The following is a 15,585-nucleotide window of genomic DNA, read 5'->3' on the forward strand; positions in this document are numbered from 1 at the left end:
TAATCATCGGAAAGACTGATACTGAAGTTGAAATGCCAATACTCTGTCCACCTGATGGAAAGAGCCGACTCATTGGAAAAGACCCTGATGCTGGAAAAGATTAGGGCAGGAGGAAAAGGGGGCGACAGAAGAAAGATGGTTGGATGGCATCACAAACTCAATGGACATGAGTTTGAGCAAACTCTGGGAGATAGTGAAGGACAGGGAAGCTTAGCTTGCTTGCAGTCCATGGGGTCACAAAGAGTTGGACATGACTGACTGAACAATAACAAGAGCAACAAGAAGGACTTTCCTGGTGGTACAGTGGATAAAAATCCACCTGCCAATGCAGGGGACACAGGTTTGATTCCTAGTTGGGGAAGATTCCACATGCTGTGGAGCAACTAATCCCATACACCACAACTACTGAGCCTGTGCTCTAGAGCCTGTGCTCTGCAACAAGAGAAGCTGCCAGTTAGAAGCCCACGCACAGCAACTACACAGTAGTCCCCACTCACTGCAACTAGAGAAAGCCCATACACAGTAACCAAGACTCAGTGCAGCCAAAAACAAATAAACGAAATAAAAATATGTCAATTACATTAAATGCAAATAGTATACACATTTAAGAGATTATCAGAATGGATCTGGAAAATCATGACTCAATTATTTGGTATTTACAAGAAACACAATTCAAATATAATTTTACGGGTAGATTAAACTTTTAATTTTTTTTAAGACAGATAGACATGAAGCCACTAATAAACATAAAGCTGGAGTGGTTATATTATCAAAGTAGACTTCAGGGTAAAGAAAATTAACAGGAATGAAGAGTAACCTTATATACTAAAAAATGTCAATTCTCCAAGAAGACATAGCAATTTTAAATGTGTATGCACCTAACAAGAGAGATTCAAAATGCATGAAGCAAAAACTGACAGATCTGAAAGGAAAAACAAACAGATAAATTACAATTACATTTGGTAATCTCAGCATTTCTCTCTCAGTAAACAACAGTGAACAAACAGCAATGACACAGAAGACCTAAACAAGGCCATCAACCAATTGAATCTAACTGACATTTATAGATATTTATCCAACAAAGGCAGCATATACATTCTGTTTATATGAAACATTTACCAAGATATACCATATCCTAGGTCATGAAAGAAATCTTAAGAAATTTAAAAGAATAGAAATCAAGAATGTTCCCTGCCCATAAAAAATAGAAATTAAAAACAGAAGGATAATAGGAAAATATCCAAATACCTGGAAACTGTCTAAACAATCTATGATTCAAAGAGGAATATTCAGAAGAAATTAGAAAATATTTTGGGGGACACTTCCCTGGTGGTCCAGAGGTTAAGATTCTGTGTTTTCACTGTAGGGGGCATGGGTTCAACCCCTGATGGGGGAACTAAGATCCCACAGCATGCTGTACACAATGCAGCCAATACGTGTGTGTGTGTACATATATATACACAGAGAGAGAGAGAGACTAATATACTTCTAATTAAATCTTTGCAAACATCTTTTCTCCTTAAATTTTACAGGTGTATATATACATATTTAAAAAATTGTTGATATATATTGCTAAAATGCCCTCAGAAAGATCTTTAAATTTTGACTCAAAACTTACTTCCTCTGAAAAACTTTGCCTGATTAGCCCTTTCCTATTGCTCCATCTGTGCAACTATTTGGCTTCATTAAAGTACTACTACTATATTTATTGGACCATATAAGCAATTACTGTTTTAATAAGACATTAGGCCTCTAGGCTATCTGCTTACAAAGCACATGATATCTTAGAGGAAATCTACTTATGGGCTATGAAATGGGTAGCAAAATTGACATAAAAAGATGAGTTATTAGAATTAATTGGGTAACACCCCATTTTCCATGAATGAAGCATATTCTAATCATTTTTAGGTTTTCCTATTGTTCTGCTTTGTGTGCCTCATAAGAGGCAGTGGCTTCTGGTACAGTTTGCATTGTCTGTATTATCTTTGGAATTAGTTAAAAAAAAAGTTCAAGCACTGAAAACTTGTATCAAATTCTCTGTATCTTCAAAATACATATATGCCCTCTCTAGATTTCTATCATGCCTCCCTTATAAGGCATGAAATTGAAGGCTAACTGATGTTGTGTGACAGAAAAGTGTAATAATTCAGAAACACTGGCTGTTGTGTTTTATTCCACTTGTGAAATGAAATCACATACATTAAAATAAGAATAAAGTCTCAAGTTGTGCATTTTTGGCATCTGACATTACTCACAAACAATTAGCTAGCACTAATCAGGTCCAATATTGTGAATGTTTCATTAAGAAAAAATTAATTAGCTCTGTTAATTATGAATGTCACAGGAAAATCCAGCCTCAAGCACTCTGATTGCTACTGTTTGTTTTTAGGAATCATTTGCTGAGAATTGCTTCCCTTAGTTTTATTTCTATGCCTTAATTATACGATCTTAAAACATGGCAGCCCCTTGTATTATACGTTTCCTGCAAATATTAAGCAAATATGCTAAAGCAGGAGCATATTTTACATAACCACACATGTCAGACTAAATGTGAGCCAAGAAAAAGAATGAATGCAACTCATATCTGATTTATATTTGGCAAATACAGAGATATCATAAGCTTCTGGTCTAAATGCCTACATGGTATTTCCATGGCAACTGCATAAACATTTTCCCCATAACACACAGCAAACTTCATTCTTTATATCCCATTATTTATTTTTTCCACTCTCAGGGGATAGCCTAATTTATTCCCTAGGGAAAATCAATCAATGATTTTCTTAATCAGTGGCATTTGAAGAGTAGGTGGCACAGTTCTTTTTATGGAAAAGCAATTTCCACCAACGCTCTTGTTATGTGACAGAGACTAGGGGAGAATAAAAGTAGTACTTGCTTTCAGGAAAGTGTGAGTACAAGTTGCAATCTTCAAAGAGAGATGAGAATGTGCATTAGAAAATCCACAAAAGGCTGGCCAAAGTGATCACATGCAACTTCAACTTCCCTTTTGTCTGTGCATAGAGTATCACAGAGACTTCTTTACGTTAAAAAAAAAAAAAAGGCATTCTTTCATTTCTATAGAGTTTTGGCAGTCTTTAAAAAATTCCTTTGCTGCTTTCCTTGGGTGATAGACATTGTACAGAACTAGAGGCAAGAGAAAGACTACCCACTTAAAAGTGATGACAGTTCAAAGGAAGAATAAAGGGAAACCACGTCAGATTCCTTCACTTTGTCTATTCTTTCAGCCTGAGGTAATTATCATGATTCAAATTGCACCAGATGGAAGAGATCCCTTATTGGATTTTAGCTATCAAATGAACAATTTCCCAAAGTGCTCAGAAGGACAGTGGATCAACTAACATTCTTCAGTGTACTCAGCGCTCAGTGGGTTAGCAAAGGAAGCCCATTCAGGATGAGAATACATATTACCCAGTCCCTTCCTCTGAGCTTCCCTGGCACCACTATGATAGCACTTATCATGTTCTGTTATTGTTTATATATGAGTCCCTCAAAGGGTCTTTATAATACCCCTCCAATCTAACACAGTTAGATTGCTCTGTGAATAGTAGCATGCTTAATAAGCTAGTGGGTTAAATGAATATTTAGCTATAACATATACACATTTCCTACAATACGTAATGCTTCTCACTCAAAAGATTAAACTGTCTTCCAATTATTCCTTCTACCATTTAGATATTTCTATTCTCATGGGAGTTTTATTACTTCATTTCTATACAGTGAATCTCTTACCATCTCCTCTCTTTCATTTATCTTCAAGGCCTATGTTTAGTTATGAGGCAAGGGCTTTTGGGGTTTTTTTGTCTTTGTTTGTACTGTTCCAGTATCATTTGTTGGAAAGATTAATCTTTCTTCATTGGACTACTTCTTAACCTTGTAAAAAATCAATTGATCATACACACACACACACACACACACACACACAACATCTGCATCTTGTTTCCTTTTAAACATTCCCCATGTGAAACTCACCTGTACTCTAGCACTGGTTATACAATGGCTCATTATTTAACATCAGAGAGTTCTAAAGTACCAGAATGTTTCATGTTTTCCTTTCTATATATGTTAAACCAACAGAAGGAAACAAAAGCTGGGCCTGACTCCAAGAAGAATGAGTTTCTTAGGGAATGAGTGTTTCCTTTCATTCCTACAATTTGGTATTTTTAGATAAGCTCTCCTGTGACCATGTGCCAGAATTGTTAATCTTCAAAATGTACAAGCTGGAATGATAAAAACTAATCCCCCCCCACCCCCACCCCACCCCACCCCCCACCCCCCGCCCCATTATTCTGTTGCTACTGCTTGGGGACCGTTAATTCAGAATTAAAACACCAGTGAGGTTAGGACTAACTGGCTTGCCTAGTACAAGCATTTGTGCAGATTTCTAGTTTCTCACCCTTATGAGAAGGTGAGTAACAGAAACAAGGAGATGCTTTGTATTTATCATGCTCTTCAACTGCCACATATGTTTAGTGGTATTCTAGCTGATTGTCATTAACTTAAAACATTTACTGCTAATTACATTTGGTACAAAGAATCAAAGGGTAAAGAATGTGTTCTCAATACCCACAGCAATCCTTTCTTTCACAATAAGATTTCTATCCCTTCCTCTATCCCTTATGCCATGGCAAGGTCCTTGGTGAAAGGACTTCTAAGCTCTTTTAGAAGTTCAGATAAACATCCTCTTTCTGGATAGTCTTGTCATGGCATTTTCAGAGGCTAACTCTTCCCACACATCATGACTGACTTCTTACTACCCAGTATTGTTGTCTTGCCAGCAAAACATGTGTGAAGGGAGACTTTCTACCACATGGTATAGTCATTTCTTGATCATCTGACTCTACTACAGAGTATTTCTGCTACAATGATCTCAGTAGTAAAGAATTAAAAGAGCTAATGTGAGAGATATAAGCCCACAGAAATAACTTTTTCCCAACAAAAGTCTTTAAAACTACATTTGAAAACCTAAAGAATGAAAGAATTACATTCTCCCAAAACACGATGCAGAATTAACTAGAAAACAGTGGTATTTTAGGTATCAAGAAGAGAACACAGGAGGACAAAGTCACAACACAACAGCAAATCCCCACTATTTTTTTTTTTAAGTGAAAGAAGGTTTATCTAAAGAAACACACTCCATAGACAGAGTGTAGGGCATCTTGGAAGGCAGGAGAGGCATGAGAAATCTCTACTATTGACTATAGTATGTTGCCACCTCACCTGTGCTATGTTTTATTTTGAGTTCATATGAAAAAATGCATTTAAATGAATATCACACATCATGAAAGATGGAAAAAGTACATCTAGTATATCATTATTTACATTTCTTGTTGTTTATGGGTACATACATAGGAATATATATTCACCAACCTCACAGCATTTTCTCCAGAAAAGGATGACAAGAATAAGATTGGAGAAAGATACAAAGAGGATTTCAATTGTTCCTAAATTGTTTTATTTCTTTAAAAAAAATGGGAAAATGTTGGCATTCAATTAATTCTTGGTGGTAAGATAACAATGTTTTTAATATTATTCTGAATTTTTCTGAATTCTTAGAATTTTTAATAATAAAAGATTTTAAGAGAAATAGAAATAATACCTAGCTACATTTTAGCTTGAAAGTAAAGCAGATTTCTAAACAAAGAAAACACAAGGAAGAACCTTCTTTTGTGGAATAGAGTAATATCTGATCAAAATGCATTTTGAACTACATAGTTTGAAAGAATATTTCAAGTGATACTGTAATTTCTGAGAAATACTGGATAAATAGATTTGCCTTCAAGAGCTTCCATTTAATTTTATATCAAGTAAGGATGTCAAAATAAAATAACTTGGATAAACTCTTCAACTTTAAAAGTCTATGTCCTTTTTTCCTGTAAAGGAGGTAAGTATATCTCTGTACATGTTATTCCTTTTGCCTAAAACAGGAATACTCTTTTCCTCTAGCTTGTTCCTTGGCAGTAAAATCCTGTTAACCAGTAACATTCAGCAGTAGGATTCATTTGTGCTTTGTGAAGTCTTTCCTCACCCTTCCCAAACAGAAAAAGCACTGTCACAGCTCTGTCCTCATATTCCCATTAATCTCTGAACACTGCTACTTACATGTTTGTCTGCTCTGTTAGAGAGACAGATGCCGGCACCTGCATCTGCTCTTCTTTGTATCCCAGGTACCCTCCATAGTGATATATTTACAGCCAAGAAAGAGATAATATACACAAATCACTTAAACTTAATGTTAGCACAAAGTAAATTAAAATTTTTTATCTATTGCAAATATTATTTTCCCCAAGTAAATATGTAATGAAATGAATGAATGAAGTCAGTATGTAAAATGGCATGAAATTACTCCATCAGTCAGATATGTTGTTCGTCCCACTATAAGGTAGAGGTATAACCCAGCTGATCGCTTAATATTCTTTCCAAAAGAATCCGCAGGATCACTTCGAATTTTATGCCCTTTAGTTTAGAAAGCAAGGATAACATAACTTTTCTGGTTCTTCTTTTACTTTTCCTCAAATTATTGGAACCTTGGATCAACAGCTTTTTACAAAGGACATGAAATATTCTTCATAAACAAAATCTCAGAAACATAAGATACACTAAACCTTGGACTGAAAACTGTTACAAAAAGGGGAACATTTTATCATACACATGTTTGGATAATATGCACTTGGCTGTAACAGTTGATTCAACCCTTGTTCTCAAATAAGGCTGTTTACAGTTCCTAGGGTGGAAGAGGGATGATAGCACGACACAATGCAGGGGAGAGAGAACTTGGTAAAAAATAGCCAGCAATCCCTCCCAGGAACCCAAGGAAGCAGGAGGGTAGATCTCAGCACCCCTAGTACTTTCTTGGATCAATCTGCCTAGATGTGGCTCATGAAACAGTTGTTAACTGGGAGATTCTTTGAATCAATGGGATTGTCCTGGGAGTCCACCAGCCAGCCATAAGACCTAGAAATGCCCTTGGCAATATTAAAACCAAAGCAGACAACTGCCACCAGATGGGATGGGGAGGTTGGGGGATGGGGGTAGATCTGGAGCTCAAAGCCGCACCCTCAGAGCTTCTAACCAGGTTCTAGTGTAGCTCACCCTAGTCATTTCATTAATCCACAAGTAGCATAACATCTATGGGGTCGCAAAGAGTCGGACATGACTGAAGTGACTTAGCTGCAGCAGCAGCAGCAGCAGCAGCAGCAGCATAATGTTGCATTTTACAGGACTGAATTTTCTGGACCATACATATTAATTAAAATAGGGTTATTTTTTTAACTTTTTATTTTGAAACAAAAGAGTTATCGGAAGTTGCAAAGATTGTACAGAGAAGCCCCATTTACCCTTGAAAGTTTGCCCCAGTAGTCACATCTTATATAAATATAAAACAATATCAAGACCAGGAAACTGACATGGGTACAATGTATGTATATTCAATGTCATTCCATGACACATGTGGATTACTCTAGCTATCATCACAATTAAGATACAAACTATTCCATCACTGCAAAGATATCCCTTGGTGCTACCTCTTTATAGTCACACCCAACCTTCCCAAATCCATGGCAACAAATGTCTGTTCTCCATCATCATGATTGTGTCATTTTAAGAATGTCATATAAATGGAATCACACACACATCATGTGGCCTTATGTCCTTGAGATCCATCCAAGCTGTGATATATATCAGTAGATCATTCCTTTTTATTGCTATTATTGTACTCCATAGTATGGATGTACCACAGTTTGTTTAGCCATTTACATATTGTAGACATGTTGGCTGGTACAATCCATGGCTATTACAAATAAAGCTGGTATGAACAATAAGGTACATGTTTTTGTGTGAACCTAAGTTCTCACTTTACTGGGTGTAATCCCCAACAGTGGGATTGCTAGGTCATGTGGTAAGTGTACATTTTTTAAAATAAACTATCGAATTATTTTCCAGTGTCTGTTCTGTTTTATATTCCTACTAGTAATAATATGAAAGATCTAGTTTCTTTGTATCCTCATCAGTATTAAGCATTGTTATTATTTTTTATCTTGGCTATTCTAACAGGTATACAGTGATAACTCATCATGGCATTAATTTTCATTTCCCTAATAGCAAGTGATATTGAATATCTTCAATGCGCTTCTCTGCCAATGCTATTAAGACTATATCCTCTTTGGTGAAGTTTTCATGTCTTTTGCCCATTTTTGAATTGATTGTTTTAACTGTTGAGTTTTGCGGGTCCTTAAGTATTCTACATATGACTTTTGTCTTCTCATCCTTTTAACGAGGTCTTCTACAGAGCAAGAGTTTTAAATTTTGATCAAGTCTGACTTATCCATTTTTCTTTCTTTTATGGTTGTGCTTTGCTGTCCTAACTATTCTTCACTAACCTCCAGATCCTAAAGATTTTCTCACAGGGAGCCCATCCTGGTGCTCTGTGATGACCTAGAGGGATGGGATGGAGGAGGAGAGGGATAAACTCAAGAGGGAGGTGATATATGCATAATTATAGCTGATTTGTGTTGTATGGCAGAAACCAACACAACATTGAAAAGCAATTTCCCCCCAATTAAAAACAAAAAAACAAAAACAGATTTTCTCCTACATAAAACTTCTAAAAAGTTTTCTAGTTTTACATTTAAATCTATGATTCACTTTAAGTTAATTTTTGTATAAGGTGAGAATTTAGGCTGAGAATTTAGGTGAGAATTAGGCTTTTTTTTCTTTTCTATGAATTTTCAATTGTGCTCAGTTGCTCAGTCATGTCCAACTCTTTGCAGCCCCATGGACTGTAGCCCACAAGGCTCCTCTGCCTATGGAATTTTCCAGGCAAGAATACTGGAGTGGGGTGCCATTTCCTACTAAAGGAGATCTTTCTGACCCAGGGATGAACCCGCCTCTCTTTTGTCTCCTGTATAAGACAGGAGGATTCTTTACCACTAGTGCCATGTTGCTCTTGCATTATTTGATAAAAAGATAGTCCATTCTCCATTGAATTACCTTTATACTTTCGTTAAAAAAAACAAAATCAGCCGGCTATACTTGTGTAGGGCTATTTCTGGGTTATCTATTCTGTTACTGATTTATATGTCTATCCTACTGCTAATACCAGTCCTGAGTACTGTGGCCATATAAATTTTGCAATCGGGTAGAGTGGTTCCTTCCATCTTCCTTCTTTTTCAAAGTCATTTTAGCTGTTCAAATTTCTTTGCCTTTCCACTCCACATAAATTTAAAAATTTTTGCCAGGATTTTAGGAGTTGACTTAAGCCTATACATCAATTTACAGAGAACTGATTTATGCTTTATTGACTATGCCAAAGCCATTGCCTGTGTGGATCACAATAAACTGTGGAAAATTCTGAAAGAGATGGGCATACCAGACCACCTGACCTGCCTCTTGAGAAACCTATATGCTGGTCAGGAAGCAACAGTTAGAACTGGACATGGAACAACAGACTGGTTCCAAATAGGAAAAGGAGTACGTCAAGGCTGTATAGTGTCACCCTGCTTATTTAACTTCTACGCAGAGTACATCATGAGAAACGCTGGGCTGGAAGAAGCACAAGCTGGAATCAAGATTGCTGGAAGAAATTTCAATAACCTCAGATATGCAGATGACACCACCCTGATGGCAGAAAGTGAAGAGGAACTCAAAAGCCTCTTGATGAAAGTGAAAGAGGAGAGTGAAAAAGTTGGCTTAAAGCTCAACATTCAGAAAACGAAGACCATGGCATCTGGTCCCATCACTTCATGGGAAATAGATGGGGAAACAGTGGAAACAGTGTCAGATTTTAATTTTTTGGGCTCCAAAATCACTTTAGATGGTGATTGCAGCCATGAAATTAAAAGATGCTTACTCCTTGGAAGGAAAGTTATGACCAACCTAGACAGCATATTAAAAAGCAGAGACATTACTTTGCCACAAAGATCTGTCTAGTCAAGGCTATGGTTTTTCCTGTGGTCATGTATGGATGTGAGAGTTGGACTGTGAGCACCGAAGAATTGATGTTTTTGAACTGTGTGGTGTTGGAGTAAACTCTTGAGAGTCCCTTGGACTGCAAGGAGATCCAACCAATCCATTCTAAAGGAGATCAGTCCTGGGTGTTCATTGGAAGGACTGATGCTGAAGCTGAAACTCCAATACTTTGGCTATCTCATGCAAAGAGTTGACTCATTAGAAAAGACTCTGATGCTGGGAGGGATTGGGGGCAGGAGGAGAAGGGGATGACAGAGGATGAGATGGCTGGATGGCATCACTGACTCCATGGATGTGAGTCTGAGTGAACTCCCGGAGTTGGTGATGGACAGGGACACCTGGCGTGCTGTCATGGGGTTGCAAAGAGTCGGACACGACTGAGCGACTGATCTGATATATGAATTTAACAGAAAATGTATGCCACTACTATATTGAAATAGATAACCAACAAAGATGTACTATAGCACAGGAAACTCTGATCAATATTCTGTAATAACATAAATGGGAAAATAACCTGAAAAAGAACAGATACATGTATATGTGTAACTGAATCACTTTGCTGTACACCTGAAATTATACTGTTAATAAACTATGCTCCAATATAAAATAAAAATTCAAGATGAACTGGTCTCCAAATTCACTACTATTTTTGTTTTTAGTAACAGTATCAGTTACTGAGACTGAAAAAAATGAAGAATTTTCTTAGGATAAAGAGAAAGGCACATAAGACTTTAAGGGAGGACAGCTGAGTAAACAGGCCAGTTTTGCATTTTTTCCTCAGCTATTTTTCCCTTCTCTGTCCTCTGTCTCTATCTCAGATAAATGTGGGTCTAATGATATCATCTTCAAGTATCTTTTCTATTAAATAATAACTACTACTTTAAGAACATAATCAGAACAATGAGAAATCACTGACAGAATAAAACTGATGTTGCAAAAGAAAAATAGTATATTAAGGGAACATAATTTCACAAAACTGAAATGAGAATGCTGCTAATAATAAGACCTCTCCTTATCTGCCACTGGGTAAATAAAAATTTTAACAAGTTGAAGTTTTGAAGTATTGAATGTTTATAAACTAGAATAAACTCCTGGTTAAACTCCTGGTTAAGAGTTTAGGTTATGGAGCTGACTCTACGTTGAACTAGCAACTTGATGCAGGGCAATTTAAATAACTTCCCTGAGAATGTGTTTCCTCAAATGTAAGATGGAGATATTTAATAATATGACCTATGTCAAATAGAGTGGTGAAGCCTCAGATAATGCATATTAAACACTAATCCCAATGCTTCGCATATAGTAATCACTCAGTACGCATTAATTACTATTATGTTAAATTCCTATTTGTCTGGGCAAATTATAGCTAGGCTTCCCTCCATAAGGACAGTTTTCCTAAATGGAGCCTATTAAGCTTTATGAGTTTAAGATCCTTTATAGATACATTATTTGCAGTGGTCTTACCATCTGCAAGAATATACTCTATTCCCAAGAATCATAATTTTAAGCTAATGAACTTAGATAAAACTGGGTGTTCGATTCAACTTTAACATAGCTAGAACATTATCTTTTAAATTTTAGCCTATTCAGGGTGGCCATGATAGTTTGTACAGTTAGAAATGTGAATTTCTAATTTAGAAATTCTGTCAGCTGCACAGTCAGAAGCCTGATTCCATTCCCTCATCAAAAGCCACAATAGATTTGGGATTCTGGAGGCACTCAGCTTAGATGGGACCTGAAAAAATAAGTAATATGTAATTCAGGTAGTCTCATATATGTGAATTACATAACTTCTGAATTGGACTTGATGGGAAAATAAAGTCAATATTTTTATTTTGCCTTCCCTGGTGGCTCAGACGGTAAAGCGTCTGCCTACAATGCGGAAGGCCTGGGTTTGATCCCTGGGTCAGGAAGATCCCCTGGAGAAGGAAATGGCAACGTACTCCAGTATTCTTGCCTGGAAAATCCCATGGACAGAGGAGCTTGGTTGGCTACTGTTCATGGGGTTGCAAAAAGTTGGACACGACTGAGCGAGTTCATTATCACTAGAGAGGTCAAGTTCTAATTTAATTTGATCCTTGTTAATATTATGACCCTAAAAAACAAATTTGGTAGTGAAAAAAGTAGAAATTAATGATTAGAAAAAGCCACTCCCTGTGGATTTCAATGATCCTATCCATGGTTACCAAAAATCACTGTGAAAGGGAGTGTTAGTCGCTCAGTCGTATCCAACTCTTTGCGATCCCATGGACTGTACCCCAGCAGGCTCGTCTGTCCATGGAATACTCCAGGCATGAATACTGGAATGGGTTGCCATTTCCTTCTCCAGTGAATCTTCTCCACCCAGGGATCGAGCTCGGGTCTCCTGGATTATAGGCAGATTCATGACCATCTGAGCCACCAGGGAAGCCCTCCAAATCACTGAGGGATGAATTTAAATGGAAATAAATGTTTGGTAAGGAGTGGTAAATGTATCACAATAAAAATTTTGACAATATTGTTTGTTTTGGGTTCATTAATGAAGCTGTGGTTATACGAGGTTATAGAATCAGATACAATCAAATGGATAAAGAAAACTTAGATCATTAGTGGAGAAGACATGGAAGTTTGCTGACATTCTTTTTTCTTTTAGCTGTACCACGTGGCTTGCGGGATCTTGGGTCCTTGACCAGGGATAGAACCCAGGCTCAGGGCAGTGAAAGTGCTGAGTCCTAAGCACTGGACCTCCAGGGAATTCCCCAGTGACTTTGTATGTACTATTTTTTTGCATAACTGGATATTCAGCACTTAAGTTTTGCTATGTTTCAAAAGTTACTTTCTTCAACTTTGTATAATTTTTTAATAGTTGAGGACTAGAAAGAATTTGTTCAATATTTTAAAATGCTAAATGCTGGGAGATAGTGACAAGCATATGGAAATTCCTAACTATGCCATAAGTAGAAGTTTAACCAATAATTGGATAATTAAAAAGAAAAAAATTAATGTTAAGGTATTTCCTATCCAGGTTAATGTTAGTACAGGGAACATTCCTTACATACTACTTATCCTGGGTTACACTTACCAATATAAATCATTTTCCTGAAATAATAGGTCCTACATTCCTTAGAATCATTAGGATTAGTCATTGATTAGGACTGTATTTGATTTTTCACATGTTCTGATTTCAAAGTAAGGACCTAGTTTTACTCAACTGCATTCATTCACTACCAAGACACAATGACTCAAGTAAATAAATGGTTATCCCTCAAAACCAAATTAATAGACTTTTCCAATGAATAAAAGTTCTAATTGTTCACTAGGATGCCATTAAAGTTGCAAACATTTGAGTTTTTACAAAACATGTGTTGAAACAATTTTGGCCTAAGATCAAGGAGATTTGAGAAGACTGACAAAGAATTTTAAGTCCTTCTATAATTGCTTTCCACTCTACTTAAAATGTAACAATCACTGTGATTTCACAATAAGAAATAATTCTATAATTTTTTCAAACTTCTCTCTCCTTTTCCATTTTGGATCCTTGTGTCTTTTTTTTAAATGACAGAATACTTAAAACCTGGTGTCTTTTATAACCCTAAATTCCTGAGAAGTAGGGGGAGAGGATAAAATAAAGATTAAATTAAAATAAGATGTCAGATATGAAAGGAAAAAGATCAAGAGACCAGATGTCACATAAGGAAACTAAAAAAAACATTATGAAATAAAGTTCAGAAAATAAGATTATAAAACACTTTCACATGTGATAGAATACTACCATTTATGTTGCCCGAGTTGCTTTTATGAAAGGAAAAAATATTTGGCAAAGGACAGACCTGTAAGTATACTAATACTATGCCATATTCTTAGTCAAATAGGCTTATCTGTTTCTATGTTAAGAAGTTGATAACCTGGGGGAAAAAACAACAATTCTTTTGGCTAATATCAGAGCCAAGCATTAAAAGAGAAAATAAAATCCTAACTATGCTAAATAAGTTATAAAATTATCAGCTATCTGCACTTTGCTATTTATTAAGGTAAATATTTAAAGTTAAAAAAAAATCCTTTCAAGTGATCTAAAGTTCTTGGTGGAAACATGAGAATTCTGGTTACCATTTAAATTTGAAGTACTTCATCCATTTCGGTGACAAAGGTGGTTTTAGCAGCTATAATTACATTCCTTTATATCTCAAAGTGCTTTGGGTCCTTCCAAGATGAATGAATGTCCTTTCTTCCTTGCTTCTCATTCCTTATTTTCTGAAGATAGTGGTGTTTACTGCAAGAGAACAGCACAAAATAGAGCTAAACTGGAGAAGTAAACTAGTTTTAAATATATTGGACATTTTCTTTCATTTAGGATATTCTTAATTTTACCCTTACTCAATAGTTAAAATTGGACTTATTTGTTTAAGAAGTAACTTCCTTACTTAGGAAGTGACATGGATAGAATCTTACACACTCAAGAACTATCCATGACATACCCAAGAATGAAGCAACTTATATGAATCAAACTAGTACTGATGCATTTGAAGCTTTCTAAGACTTCATTTGATTGTCTTCATATATTTCTATTTTTGGCTACAAATAAAAGAATATGAAACATAAAATCTACTTCACCTTCATAAAAATTCAATTCTAAGTAACAATATCCAATTTTGATACAGCCTCTCTCAAATATGAAAGTATTTATCTCCAATTACAAAAATTTCTATAGCCACTTTGCAGTTTTACTTTAGGTTTAAGTATAAAATATACTTATAATTTGGCATACAAAATATCACTTAAGATTAAAATAATAAATTCCTATCTATTTCTGACTCTTGAGCACTAATTACATGTATGTTTAAACAGGCCCAACTCCTCATTTGCTTTTTCTATAACACTAAATACAAGGAAAATAACTAGAAGAGTTAAGAAAGAAAAAGATAATGTGAAAACTTTTAAATGATTCCAGATTGAGCTTACATACTGTAGAATTGAACCTTTCAAGAGATTTTAATACAACAAAGGCACATTTTTAAAAAGGACACTTTTGTGCAACATCAAACAATATCTAACTCTAACTGGGTTATTCATGATGAAAACAATATCCAATATTCTTACAGTGTTTATATCTATCACTTCAAGTGGTGTATAACAATGATGAGTGTCATGTAGGAGAAATATTACCAAGAAATTACAAAAAAATTACCAAGAAATATACATATATCACTAAAGTCATGTCCGACTCTCCACAACCCCATGAACTGCAAGATGCCAGCCTCCTCTTTCACTATTTACCAGAGTTTGCTCGAAGCCCAGTATTACAAAAACAGTGGCAAAATCAGTTATTCTTTTTTCCACTATGAGTTTTTAAAGAGGAAAAATGCAATCAATGCCTATTTTATTTTGAAATTTGAATATGAAAAGAAATTGAACTTACAGACATACAAATAGTGATAACCTAGAAAAGTACTTTGTGAGAGAGAAGTTAAGTGATTTCCCATGGGTAAGTGTTGGTTAGTGACAAAACTGAAATGAGAACCTACATCGCCTTACTCTTTCCTAATGCAGTGATCTATTATCCTTTTATAATCTACCCTGCATTCCTTGAAATAGTCTTTTTCTGAATGCTTTATTCTGATGTGTTTGGTA

The 15,585-nt window shown here is 35.8% G+C and overlaps 1 protein-coding gene across 18 annotated transcripts in view; it reads right to left on the reverse strand.

The window, feature by feature from the left end:
- The window catches only part of PEAK1 (pseudopodium enriched atypical kinase 1), a 313,439-nt gene that overhangs the window by 143,311 nt on the left and 154,543 nt on the right, over positions 1-15,585 (reverse strand). For 17 of the 18 annotated variants that reach the window (XM_061394739.1, XM_061394745.1, XM_061394747.1 and 14 more), the window contains one exon: positions 14,065-14,227. The exons of the other annotated variant lie outside the window; for it this stretch is intronic. The gene's annotated coding sequence lies outside the window, so the exon portion shown is untranslated. The remainder of the gene's footprint in view (positions 1-14,064; positions 14,228-15,585) is intronic. 18 annotated transcript variants of the gene reach the window in all.

Source organism: Bos javanicus, chromosome 21 (genome assembly GCF_032452875.1).
Source record: "Bos javanicus breed banteng chromosome 21, ARS-OSU_banteng_1.0, whole genome shotgun sequence".
In the NCBI taxonomy this organism is placed as follows: domain Eukaryota; kingdom Metazoa; phylum Chordata; class Mammalia; order Artiodactyla; family Bovidae; genus Bos; species Bos javanicus.